This window comes from Myotis yumanensis, unplaced genomic scaffold, assembly GCF_028538775.1.
Source record: "Myotis yumanensis isolate MYYU_CA2020_CCGP unplaced genomic scaffold, mMyoYum1.0.hap1 SCAF_9, whole genome shotgun sequence".
In the NCBI taxonomy this organism is placed as follows: domain Eukaryota; kingdom Metazoa; phylum Chordata; class Mammalia; order Chiroptera; family Vespertilionidae; genus Myotis; species Myotis yumanensis.
In genome coordinates, this window is record NW_027223760.1 from 5530755 (window position 1) to 5543381 (window position 12627).

The 12627-nt window shown below is 49.7% G+C and overlaps 1 protein-coding gene and 1 pseudogene across 1 annotated transcript in view; one reads left to right on the forward strand and one right to left on the reverse strand.

Moving 5' to 3' along the window:
• Positions 1-3463: 3463 nt before the first annotated feature.
• Positions 3464-4931, reverse strand: LOC139016696 (tubulin alpha-1C chain pseudogene; annotated as a pseudogene).
• A 6933-nt stretch (positions 4932-11864) lies between these two features.
• LOC139016094 (GTPase IMAP family member 4-like) overlaps positions 11865-12627 on the forward strand; it is a 39592-nt gene continuing 38829 nt past the window's right edge. Inside the window, exon 1 of the mRNA XM_070423708.1 lies at positions 11865-12199. The gene's annotated coding sequence lies outside the window, so the exon portion shown is untranslated. The remainder of the gene's footprint in view (positions 12200-12627) is intronic.

The following is a 12627-nucleotide window of genomic DNA, read 5'->3' on the forward strand; positions in this document are numbered from 1 at the left end:
AGTACATGAAAAAGACAGTTGTCTTAATATGGTGGTTTTATATTTTTCTAAGTCATTATCTCATTTGATGTTCAGGGCAACTTAAAGACAAGATAATTATTCCCTCCACTATTCAAAGAAAGGAAATCTTGGTGTCTGGCCCCAATGATTCAATTGTCAAGCCCTTATTATAAAGCAGGGTTAGTGAAATTTTATGTGAAGGGTTATATCTTTACTAATAAAAGCCTTGGGGGTGATCAGGCCAGGAGGGGAGGGCAGTTGAGGGCAATCAGGCCAGCAGGGGAATAGTTAGGCATCAATCAGGCAGGCAGGGGAGCGGTTAATGGGTAATCAGGCTGGCAGGCAGAAGTGGTTAGGGGCAGTCAGGCAGGCAGACAGGCGAGTGGTTAGGACCCAGGGGTCCTGGATTGTGAGAGAGATGTCCAACAGTTGGACATCCACTGAGGGGTCCCAGATTGGAGAGGGTGCAGACCAGGCTGAGTGACACCCCCATCCCTGTGCACAAATTTTGTGCACTGGGCCACTAGTATCTGATAAGGGGTTCATATCCAAAATATATAAGGAAAACATATAAATCTGTAACAACCCTAATCAACCCAATTTTAAAAAAACAGGCAGAGGAACTGAATAGACATTTTTACTAAGAAGACATATTAATGGCGAACAAGAAAAAGTGCCAAATATCACAAATTATCAGGGAAATGCAAATCAAAACCTCAATGAGATATCACCACACACCTGTTACAATGACTATTATAAAAAAAGACTAGTAGCCCGGTGCACAAAATTCGTGCACTGGGATAGGCAGGGAGAAGGGGCCCCTCAGTCTGGCCTTCACCCTCTCCAATCTGAGAGCCCTCAGGGAATGTCCAACTACCTGTTTGTGCCCACACTTTTAACAGATAACAGCTCCATTGTTGTTCCTTTCTTTTGCTTAAAACCATTGCAATTAGTAGGTATTCAAAGTGTGTATACATTTTGGGGGGACACCCTGTATATCTCTCGTCAGTGGTGAAATAAACCAACAGCAGATTTGGAACCCCCAGACAGCGAACCTTGCTCATTCCCCACATGTCTCCCCACTTCACTTTCCACCTTCGTGGGCAGCAGGAGAATCAATGTTTTCTCTCATTAATTCGGAAAAGCACGTCCTGTCACCTGTTGCCCGACAGGAGTGCTCTAGGCCCCAAGCAAGCAAGGCTCAGTCAGGGCAGCCTTCATTCATGGGTGCTGGCACCCAAAGTGCACATTCCTCCTCTAAAGTTGCCCCGACTATCCCACTGTTTCACTGAGAGGACGGAATTCCTCTCCGCCTCTGGGTTCTTGATCTTGAATGCTGACTGAAGGCACCTCAGAGAGGGCCGCTCTCGCCCACCAGGTGTGTCTGTCTGCACCTGCTCCTGCCTCAGCACCTGCATTAACTCCCAAGAGGTGATCTTATAGCTGCACTGGCCTCCGTGGGAACAGGGCATCACCACTCGGCCCTCTCACTGTCATCTCCCACTATCAGCACCCAGAACACCCAGACACTCTCCAAAGGATGTGAGCGCATCAGAGGGGATGTGTGCACATCCTGTGGGGGTGTTAGGCATGCCACGTTGATGGAAGTGTGGTGGAGAGGCAGGGGGAACTTGTGCACGCCTTGGTTTGCAACTGTTGCAGGCATGGGAGGGTGACAGTGTGCTGGGGGATGTTTGCACACCAGGGGGGTATGTGCACACTGGAGGCCTCTGGCTTTGCAGATCTGCAAACCCCCGTGGTGCTGCCAGGAGGACATCAGTCTGGCCCGCCACGGTGGCTGTCCCTGCGATCCTGCACTTTCTGGGCCAGGAGGTGGATCTTGCGCAGTCACCCCTGGGCGCTGGTGGCTGCCTCCCCGCAGTGAAGGGTCACGGATCCGAGTCCTGGGACCATGCACAGCCTCAAGTGCTGGCCCCCACCTGGCAGGGTCACAGATTTGGGTCCCAGACTGCAGGCAGCCTCCCGTGCTGCCCCCCTGCCCACCAGGTTACAGTTCTAGGTCCCAGGACCTGGACAGCCTCAAGCACTGCCCCCCGGCCTGGCAGGGTCACAGATCCGAGTCCTGGACTGTGGACAGCCTCCCGTGTTGCCCCCCATCTGGCAGGGTCACAGATCTGGGTCCTGGGACCGCGGACAGCCTCAAGCACTGCCCCTCTGCCTGCAAGGACATGGATCCAGCTCCCAGACCGCAGACAGACTCAAGCACTGCTCCCCGCCTGGCAGGGTCACAGATCAGGGTCCCGAGACTGCAGACAGCCTCAAGCACTGCCCCCTGCCTGGCAGGGTCACAGATCCGGGTCCCAGACCTCAGTCAGCCTTGCCTGCTGCCGCCTGCCTTCAGTATGCAAATTAGCCGCCATCTTGTTGCTTCAGGGGGTCCCCACTGGGGTGCCTGGCCAGTCTGGGTGAGGGGCTGAGGGCCATTTTCAGGCTGGCGGGTGACTGAAGCTCCAAACCTGTCCTTTTTTTCTTCTTTTTTTTTTATTCTGGCATTTATTTACCTTCTATGCCTGTCACTGGAGCTGAGAGCCAGCTTTCTCTCTGAGGCTCGGCTGCTGAAAGCAGGTTTCTGGCCTTTGTTTACCTTCTGTATTCGAAGCAATGATGTGGTCTTGCTGGCTGAAGCCTGGCTGACTGAAAGGAGGTTTCTGGGGTTTTGTTTAGCTTCTATATTTGTTACAATGTTTCAAACTGCAAGCTCAGAGGCCGGCAAGGCAGGCGGGGAAGCTTGGCTTCCTCCGTCACTGAAGCAAGCAAGCCTCCCTGTTCACTTCAAGCTGCCTGGCTGCCCGCCGCCATCTTGATTGGCACTTAATTTGCATATCTCGCTGATTAGCCAATGGGAAAGGTAGCGGATGTACAGCTAATTACCATGTTTCTCTTTTATTAGGTAGGACAAGATATAATAAGTGTTGGTGAGGATTTGGAGAAAAGGGAAACCTTGTACACCATTGGTGGGAATATAATTGGTGCAGTCACTATGGAAGACAGTATGGAGAGTTATCAAAAAATAAAAGTAGCACTATCATATGGTCCATATGGAAATCTATTGAAAGGCAATGGAAGCAGGATCTGGAAAAGACATGTTCATTGCAGCATTATTCACAATAGCCAAGAAATGGAAACACCCTGTCTACAGATGAAGAGATGAAGATTATGTGAGGTATATATATCTACAGGGGTGGGAAAAAGGTTTACAGTTGTGAGACAAGAAACAAATAATGCAATGATCAATAAATAATCATAGAGGAATAAACTGTATTTTGAATACTCACAACTGTAAAGCTACTTTTGGCATGTGTGTGTGTGTGTGTGTGTGTGTGTGTATATTCTTCCACGAGAATTAGAAGAACATGTTTCCATTTGCATGGACTTATGAGCATTTGCTAAGTGAAACTAGTTATGCAGAGGATAATAAATACTATGTGATACCATTTTTTTTTTGACATTCAAAATGAAAACAACTTTATTGCAAAGTTTAGGACACAACAGACTTCACAGAACAACAGAAATAAGACAATCCCAAGACACTGGAGTGTAACATCGCAGCTGACAGGTTAGTACTCCTCACCCTCATCCTCTCCCTCATACTATCTGCTCCAACCTCCTCATAATCCTTCTCAAGGGCAGCCATGTCCTCATGGGCCTCAGAAAACTCTTCTTCCTCCTTGCCCTCACCCACGTACCAGTGGACAAAGGCACACTTGGCATACATCAGGTCAAACTTGTGGTCCAGGTGAGCCCAGGCCTCAGCAATCGCTGTGGTGTTGCTCAGCATGCACACAGCTTTCTGTACTTTGGCCAGGTCTCCACCAGGGACCACAGTGGGAGGCTGGTAGTTAATGCCAACTTTGAAGCCAGTGGGGCACTAGTCCACAAACTGGATGCTGCGCTTGGTCTTGATGGTGGCAATGGCAGCATTGACATCTTTGGGGACCACGTCACCACAGTACAACAGGCAGCAAGCCATGTATTTACCATGGCGAGGGTCACATTTCACCATCTGGTTGGCTGGCTCAAAGCACGCATTGGTGATTTCTGCTACAGTAAGCTGCTCATGGTAGGCTTTCTCAGCAGAGATGACAGGGGTGTATGTGGCCAGAGGGAAGTGGATGCGGGGATAGGGCACCAGGTTGGTCTGGAATTCATTCAGATCAACATTCAGGGCTCCATCAAACCTGAAGGATGCAGTGATGGAGGACACAATCTGGTTAATAAGGGGGTTAAGGTTAGTGTAGGTTGGGCCCTCAATATTGAGGTTTCTACGACAGATGTCATAGATGGCCTCATTGTCAACCATGAAGGCACAATCAGAGTGCTCCAGGGTGGTTTGGGTGGTGAGGATGGAGTTGTAGGGCTCAACTACAGCTGTGGAGACCTGGGGGGCTGGGTAAATGGAGAACTCCAGCTTGGACTTCTTGCCGTAATCGATGGAGAGATGTTCCATCAGCAGGGAGATGAACCCAGAACCAGTTCCCCCACCAAAGCTGTGGAAAACCAAGAAGCCGTGAAGGTCTGTGCACTGGTCAGCCAGTTTCCGAATTCGGTCCAGGACCAGATCAATGATCTCCTTGCCAATGGTGTAGTGTCCACGGGCATAGTTATTGGCAGCATCTTTCTTGCCGGTGATCAGCTGCTCAGGGTGGAAGAGCTGGTGGTAGGTGCCATTTCAAACTTCATCTATGACTGTGGGTTCCAGGTCTACAAACACTGCCCTGGGCACATGCTTGCCAGCGCCTGTCTCACTGAAGAAGGTGTTGAAGGAGTCATCTCCCCCACCAATGGTCTTGTCACTTGGCATCTGGCCATTGGGCTGGATGCCGTGTTCCAGGCAGTAGAGCTCCCAGCAGGCATTGCCGATCTGGACACCAGCTTGGCCAACATGGATGGAGATGCACTCACGCATAGCTGAGACTTGTAGGGCTCGGCGGGACTGGGAACAAGGACCTCCCACTGACAGATTACCAAGGATTCTGGGGGAGAAGTTGATACCACTTTTTAAAAGTATATCTTTTATTGATTTCAGAGAGAAAGGTAGAGGGAGAGAGAGAGGGAGAAACATCAATGATGAGAGGGAATCATCAATTGGTTGCCTCCTGCACACCCCTTATTGGGGATCGAGGCCACAACACAGGCTTGTGGCCTGACTAAGAATCACACTCTGATTACCAGGGGCTAGTGGATGGGGGAAATGGGGAGATGTTAGTTAAACAGTACAAAATTCCAGTTAGAGATGCATAGGTTCTGGAGATCAAATACACAGCATAATGATTATCTATACTAACTAGAGGCCCAGTGCATTAAAACTCATGCACACAGGGGGTCCCTCAGCGAGCTTGTGTCCTCTCATAGTCTGGGATCCTTGGGGGATGTCCACCTGCTGGCTTAGGCCTGCTCCCTGAGAACAGATGATCTAAAATAAAGAATCATATCCTTGGGTAAGGATTTTTTTAAAATATATTTTTATTGATTTCAGAGAAGAGAAAGGGGGAGAGAGAGATAGAAATATCAATGATGAGAGAGAATCATTGATCAGCTGCCTCCTGCGTGCCCCCCATTGGGGATTGAGTGCACAACCCAGGCATGTGCCTTGACCAGAATCAAACCTGGACCCTTCAGTCTGCAGGCCGATGCTCTATCCACTGAGCAAAACTGGCTAGGGCATGGGTAAGGATTTTTTAAAAAGGTAATGGTCACATGAAAATTCACTGCTGGCAGGGCTGAAGGGACTGGGGGACTCCTGTGGCAGGTGCACAGAGCATCCAGACCTGCCTGCACACTTGAGGCCCTCCCCCCCAATGAGTCTGAGGGGGCTGGGTGTTGCCCTCTTGTGAATATAGGTGCCGCCCTCTTATGAGGGCATGGCAGTCAATTAGCATACTCCCTCTTTATTACATAGGATAAAAGGGTAATATGCTAATTAGACCAGATAGACCAGATGTCTTCCAGATGTCACTCCAGACATCCTTCCTGATAAAGCCAGGGCTGGGCAAAGCCTGCGGCCAGCCAGAGGGAGAGAAGCCTGGGTCCTGAGTGCAGGGTCTGAGGCAGAAGCAGTTAGGGGTAATCAGGCCAGCAGTGGTGAATATTCTTGTCTCTTTAAGTTGTCACCCCTAGGCACCCCCTCCCTGGACTTCCTGCCTCTGTGGTCTGAGAGGAAGGATATTTCCCCATGTGCTGGGAGGAAGAGCCTGCTGCACTTATGACTAGAAGACAGCAGTAGGTCAGGGCATTCTGGGGCCAGACTCAGAGCCTGTCACTGATTCTGCAGGAAACATGAGGGCCAGCAGGGGAAGGGAGCAGGCCATGGAGTAGGACCTTTGAGGACCAGGAAGAATTCAGTGCCTGCAAGAAGCTCACTGAGTGAGCACCTCCATTCTAATAAGTACCAGGAAGGGGAGTGGGATCTAGAAAGAGTAACTCCACACTCCCAGGTGTGTAAGGATGCCTGAGTTTCACACACAGCAGCTTCAGGAGCAGTGGCAAGCATCTCCTCCAGCCTAGATGCCCAGGCTCTTGCTTGTGCTAAGCTCCCTCCTAACCTACTCCCCTAACAAGGAAGGAAGGAAGAGGTATGCTTACTCTTCTGCAGGGACCAAAACACACTTTAGAAGACAGCAAAGCCTCCCCATGTGCATATCTAGCAAGGCAAAGAGATTTCTGAGGTCATATAAGTGAGTCTAAACTCAGAACACGTTAAAGTGAAAATCTGTGTGTATCTGGGCTGAGCCACCTAAAATGCTCCACTCTCCTCCAAGTGTCCAGGAAGCAACTTGCAGGAGATGACAAAGGTCATTACCATGGTCTTCCAATACTTGCTCTTAAACACCTGCTCCCCAATACAAGCTGCCCAGGACTGTTTGTGTGGCTGTGCTCTCTGAACTCCCTCCCTTCCTTTGCATGACAAAGGGGTTGGACTAGGAAATCTGATCCAGACACTGAGATCAGGAACTGAGCGCATCACAATCATTGGCCTGGGTGTGGGGGTGCTTATATTCTGAAAGTACAGGTATGTGAAGCAAAATCTCTGAGAAATACACATTTAACAGAATCCCCTAGATAATTCCCAGAAACTGGAGGTTAAGGAAGTCCTGGACTAGGTGAATAAACTCAGTCCCTTCGAGGTTTAACATATAAGATCCCACATGGTTTTCATTCTTCTATGACAGTATGTGTTTGTAACCCCAGATTTCAGCTCCCTGGACTTGTCCAGGAACTTTCTGATCCCCAGCTTACCCACGTACTGTCAGTTCCCAGAACCTTCTCATCTCCACTTTGGCCAGGACTCCTTGCATTAGCTAAATTTCTGGCCTTTGCATCTGTGGCTCTTTCTCCATTTCTGCTCTAGTGTCAGTCATGGGAGTGTATGGATTTCCATGGGGGTGAACATTATGAAGGATTTGGGAGGGGGGAGTTCCTGCAGAAATATGAACCCCTTTGGATTGAGGACCAGGCCAGCCTATCATCTGAGTCATTTGGTCAGAGACAAGGTGTTCAGCTCATCTCTCTCTGGGCTTCTCCTTCTGCAGTGCCACCTGGAGAGAACAGTCACCTCTGGTGACCAGATGGACAATGTGAAGAGGTGGAAATAGAAATGGAAGGTGAAGCACAGAGAGGACTCAGACAGCATGTGGGGGAGGCTCGGACAGTTACAGGCCTGAGGGCACAAGGCAGTTGGGAAAGGCTTGACATCTGTTCTCTGGAGAGCATGTGAGTGAGGGGCTTCACTGGGCTGAGGCTGGAGAGGTAGACTGAGGACAGACTGCACTGTGCACAGGGACTCGGAGCACAGAATGTTCGATTGTATTAAACGATGACTGATTGGCTGGAGCCACTTTACTTGGAGAAGCCTCAGCTTGGGGGCAGGATGTCAGGAGTTGGAGGGGAGTGTCCCAGTCTCTCCAGGACACTGGACATGTTTAGATGCATTGAGACAGGACAGTAAGTTGACTTCCCAAGAGCAGAGTCAGAGGCTGCAGCTCACCTGGGACATAGGTTTCTTCTTCACTTTCCAAAACCAAAACTCCAGTTCTCTTCTTGTTTATCTCCCAGGACAACAACCCTAAGTGTTTCCCTATCACTGAGCAAGTTTTCTAGTTCTCATGGTTTTCCAAAGTCTCCCCTGGCTTCTGAATCTCTTGGGAAAACTTAGTATCTACAGCTTTGGTCACTAACATAGAATTACTTGGGAAAATCTAATATCGAAAGCTTTCTCACTACCATGAGTGTTACAATCTCCTGTCTGCCCTTTGAATTTGATGTCCCTGAAAAGACAAAACCAAAGTCTCCAAACCCTCTCAGAGTATCATTCTAAATCCAGCCTAGGTCCTTCCAATGTTCTGCCCTCTATTCTGACATTCTGGGGAAGTGGGAAGCATGAACTGTATCTGTGTGGTGTCACCAGTTCTTTGGATTTGGCCTGGTACATTATAGGTAGTTAAACCTATTTAATGAATGAATGAATGAAATTGTGTTTGGGAGTTTTTCAGGTAAGCATGGGAGGACAGAAGAGATGAAGAAATTGCCTATGATAAGAATATGTGCACTGCATACTTGCCCCCTGGTGTGAGCTCTGTGAGGGGAATGGGCAAACTCAGGACTAAACAGATGACTCCAAACATGTTTAAGGTGAAACAGTAAGAGTCCTGAATGTGCATTTTAGCTGAATCTGTGCCCCTGCCCAGCTGGGAGATATGAACTTGACTAGCTTATACTTCCATTCCCGAGGCATAAAGTGAGGTTAATAAACCTGCTGTGATCTCCTTGGAAGAGGATGAAGAGGGTATCAGATCATGCACTGGAAGAAGTGTGACTCACCAGGTAGAATGTTAGAGAACCAGGATGGAGGTTTAAACGGGTGCCTTATTAGCAGGAAGTAGGTTTAAGAGGAAGGGGAATGTGGAGAAGAGAGAGAGGAGAGAAGGAAGAAGGAAGGATGTGACCTCATCTAATCCTCTCAAGACCCCAGAAGAAACAACTCAATACTCTTAGTTCCATTTTTGTACAAATTTTTAACTTTTACATTAAGCAACTTCCAAGGTGGCACAGCTGGCCGAAGGCAGGACTGTGAGTCAAACCCAGAGTGTCTGGGACTCCAGCCAACTCTCTATCCCCAGGCTGCTAACCACTCCTGACTGTTTTCCCTGGGCTGGAATCTGGGAGAAGTATGGCTGAGGCCACTGAAGCCTCAAATAGGGACAGCTCTGCAGGATGTGGACCACCAGGGATAATGGAGGTGAGGTCATGTCTGGAATGATGAAGGGGACTCCCCTAGAGAAATGCCCTCCAGATGGTGAAGCCAGGGTCACAGGGATAGACGGTGAAGATTCTCCTGAGTTCATAAGGCTTTGGTTGGAAAAGCAGAGTTGAGGCACTGTTGTTCTTGTTCCAAGGGCTTCTGGGGTTCCAGGTAACCGGGTTCTGTTGCTTTAAGCTTTGGAAGCTCACAGATGACTTGATCTCCAGGTTCCAAAGACACCACGCAGGCCATGCTAAGGCTCATCCTGGTGGGGAAGACAGGGGCTGGGAAGAGCGCTACCGGGAACAGCATCCTGGGCCACAGGCCCTTCCTCTCCAGACTCACAGCCACTCAGTGACCAGAGCCTGCAAAGTGGGGAGTTGCAGGTGGGAGAGGTGGCATGTGGAAGTCATGGACACCCCAGATCTTTTTAGCTCCCTAGTCCCCAGGGCAGACCATGAGGTGTGAGAAGATGCTACTTGCTGTCCATGCCTGGGCCCCACATGCTGATCCTCATGACTCAGCTGGGCTGCTTCACTGCACAGGATCAGCTGGCCATGAGTGAGCTCAAGGTCCTGTTCGGGGACAAGTGGTGGCGTACACCATCGTGCTGTTCACATGCAAGGAGGGCCTGGGTCGGGACTCTCCACAGGATTTCCTGCACCACACTGACAACCTTCCACTGCAGGCTCTGGTGGCCGAGTGCGGGGGGCACCTTGCACAACTGGGCAGTGGGCAGTGACCTAGAGGCCCGGGTGCAGGAGCTGCTGGTGCTGTGGAGCGACTGGTGCTGCACCACTTGAGTGACCCCTACTGCAATGTCGTGTACCAACTGGCGCAGGCACTGGCTTTCTAGAGTCCCGAGGAGCATCCACCACAGGTGGCAGCAAAGCTGGTGGGCTGCCTGTGCAAGCTATGAGGGCACAGGCTTTTGTTGTGGCTGCACATATGGATGGCGGCTGGGAAACTGCGCACAGCTGAGCTGCTGGGCTTCCTGGTCCTGTGTTTCCAGCTGGAGTCCAGAGGCCATAGTTGAGGTCTATCCTGAGTGACAGAATGTATATAAGAAGGCCTCGAACCATCACCTGACAATCACATTCTTCCCTGGTGTTTGTGCCTCTAGGGCCCACAGGCTTTCCTTGTGTCCCTCAGTGGCAGTAACCTACAAGCCCAAAGACAAAAATGTTTCCCTCTCCCATCACTCCCCAAACCTGCCCATGGGACCTGGCCCTCCCTGAGCTCTTCTTACTGGAGCCCAACAAGTGTTGCTCTTGCCTGTTTTCCACTGACCTCAGGCTGTGGCCCCAGATCCTGGGATAATCCCTGGTGGCACCAGGGGATCAAGTGCCTTATATACCCATTGAACAAACACACTGCTCTGTCATTCCTAAATCCTCCTGCAAAAACCACACACCCAAGTGCGTGTGTGTGGGCGTGCGTGCGCACACACACACACACACACACACAGGCCCTTCCCCTCCACACATACACATTGGGGTGAATGTCCATAAGAAGATAAGACACTGAACTGTCCATCTGTCCCAGGAAGGGACGTCTTCCCCTGTGTCCCCATTCAGATCTTTTAGCAGCTTGAATGTAGAGGCTTCTACAAGTCAAAGAAAACTTTAACCAGAGACCTAAGTCTCTAGGAGACACTGAGACCTTGGCTCATCTGGACACCCACACTTGCTCTGTCCCCAGCTTCTGTCTCCAGCATCTCTACACTGTCAACACTACCGGGCATATCTCTGCAAGGCTGTGAGCAGCCTCCTCCTCGGTCCACTCACAGTGGTTTCAGTAGATCTTTAAACAGGAGAGAGACTGCTGTCTATTTCTGACAAAGGAGGAAACAGAGGCCTAGAAAGAGTAGATGGCACACACCAAGCCACACACTGCCCAGGATTAGGAACCAAATCTAAGTCTTAGAGTTCCTCTGTCCCTCAGGAACCTCTTCAGATAAGACTGTGGGAAATGTGGAAATGAAACCACAAGTCAGAATTGCCTGGAAAGATATCTGAACTAGAAAACCCAGTTTCTCTTCCCTTGTCTGTGCTCAATTTAGGAAAAAAAAGAAAATAAGTCTAGTTTTGAGAGAGGAATGTTGAAATCTCTAACTGTAAATGTGCATTTGACTATTTCTCCATTTATTTTTGTCAGGATTTACTTCTTGCATTTTGAAGCCCTCTTGTTTTTTTTGAAGCTCAGTTACTTATGAGGTACATGAAAATTCAGTATTATTGTCTTATTGATGAATTAACCTATTTATCATTATGAAATGTCCTTCCTTATCCAGGGTGTAAAGATGGTATCATTCTGAAGCCTGCTCTGTCTGATATTAATACAGCCCCTGCAGGTTTCATGTGCCTAATCTGGGCATGGTGTATCCCTTTCATGGTATATCTTTTTTAATTCTTTTCCTTTAACCTGTCTGTGTCCCTATATTTAAAGTGGGATTTCCTTTAGACAACATTCAGTTGGTGAAAGGGTGAGGGCTAGGCCCTCCACCTTGCCCCAGGGTAAGGGCTACGCCCTCCACCTTGCCCCAGGGTAAGTGCTCCATCTTACCTTGGCCACGTGCTTAGCAAGGAGCTCCTTCCCGGAAGTCTAAGCCTCTGCTAGCCACACCCAGGAACAAGACACAGACTTGTGCCTGGCCAATCGGCAGAGCACAGTCCTTTCTCCTCCCCTTCCTCCAACTCCCCCTATATAACCCGTCTCCACACAGAGTTATCTCTCTCTCTGCTTCCTGTCGCTGCGTCGGCAAGGTGGGGGAGCCGAGCTAGCTCGAATAAAGACTCTTATGCTTTTGCATCGGACTGGTGGCTCCCTGATGTGGTTTCTTGGAGATCCTGAAATCTGGGCATAACATTTGGGGGCTCGTCTGGGATCCCCAAAACCATTGAGGGACCCCCCCCAATCCGTAGAGTCTGACTGGCCGCGGTAAGTGTCTGTGTGTTGTGTATTCTGTTCTGTGTGATATATGTTATCTCTAAGGGACTTTTCCTGTATCTGGAGGAATGGCTTCTAGATGGTACTCACTGTCAAAACTCGGACTGGCTAAGGGTTCGAATCTGGCCTATCTTTTAAAAAAAGGTAGAAGAGAAGCATTCCTAGGCAGTTTTCTACTGCCTCTGTTCAGGGACTTGTTCTGTATCTGTTCTGTGTGAGCTCACTTCTGAAATCTGTAATCGCCTGCAATGATCTAAGTGGACGCACAGGGGGATCAAGGGCGGGAGGAGTCAGGGGACACCTCGACCCTCCATCTGGAGGGGGGTAGTTTTGCTTCCGCGGAGTCGGAAGGTCTGTAGGAACCCCCTCAATCTGAGAATCTGAGACGAGGCGGGTCGCTACCGCCGGTTTGGCGTAAG